The 988-nt window shown below is 47.1% G+C and overlaps 1 long non-coding RNA gene across 1 annotated transcript in view; it reads right to left on the reverse strand.

The window, feature by feature from the left end:
- LOC119586723 overlaps nt 1-722 on the reverse strand; it is a 3,562-nt gene extending 2,840 nt beyond the window's left edge. Inside the window, exon 1 of the long non-coding RNA XR_005229960.1 lies at nt 628-722. This is a non-coding gene — a long non-coding RNA (uncharacterized LOC119586723). The remainder of the gene's footprint in view (nt 1-627) is intronic.
- Nucleotides 723-988: the final 266 nt, after the last annotated feature.

A 988-nucleotide genomic window follows, 5' to 3' on the forward strand; every position in this document is an offset into this window, starting at 1 on the left:
AAGAACATGCACACTGTTGAAGTTTTCCTGTGCTACTGAGTTACGAAGGGATGTTTCTATTTTTCTTTCTTTGTATCGAAACTAAATCACTATGAGAGGCTGCACTGGGTGAGACCATATACACGATGGTAACAGGTACTGCACTCAAGCACAGGCGTCGCAAGCGTTCCAGATGGTTTCGGAGGCAGCACTGGGCGCGATGGGACCGGGCGCGAGGTGAATCACAGACAGCATACGCGGAATCAGTTCACAAAGATCGTGTGTCTGATCTCCTTGAGTACATAAGGTTCAGGTCACGGAGGAAGAAGCACAGGGCCTACACGGGATGATCAATGTAAAGATAAAGAGTGGGAAAAGCACTTCAGTACAGAATCTCGTCAGAACCGAGACTGTCAGCAGAAGTGTGACAAATTCTGAGGAAAAAAGTAACAGAAGAGGCAGGAAGGGGAGGGGGCGGAGGGCCACAGCTACACTCACATGTTGCTTCTTCCTCCCACCTGTAGAGTCTCAGACCGTAAAGCTTAACAGACTCCAGATCCTCACACACCAACTTTCCAGTGCTGTCGCTTGTTCCGAACGATGATTTTTTTCCGACAGCCCAATGTGCTTTGTGATAAAATATCATACCTTCGCTCCCTTCAACTCCTTTGTCTCCTTTTTTATTCGTTGTTTTTTTACCCTGTCCGCGAAAGATCACTGCCAATGGCCTCGCTTCCCTTGCCAACTAAAGTAACCAACTGGTGGAGTAGCTGCCTCCCTCGGCTCTGCTCGAGCAAATTGTCGTACAGCATTTCGAGACTCCCCTGACCAAAGCCGCTGATTTTATTATAAATCTTATCCTTATTTTCAGTAATCCCTTATGTGATGATCCATAATGATCGTAAAGAATGTATTGGTTCTATGATGAGGCTGTGGAGACATATTTTTGATTTTGGGCTTGGCGCCTGGCAGGGAGGAATGCTACCGATGAAAGATCGATGGCGGGAAC

Source organism: Penaeus monodon, chromosome 21, assembly GCF_015228065.2.
Source record: "Penaeus monodon isolate SGIC_2016 chromosome 21, NSTDA_Pmon_1, whole genome shotgun sequence".
NCBI classification, from domain to species: domain Eukaryota; kingdom Metazoa; phylum Arthropoda; class Malacostraca; order Decapoda; family Penaeidae; genus Penaeus; species Penaeus monodon.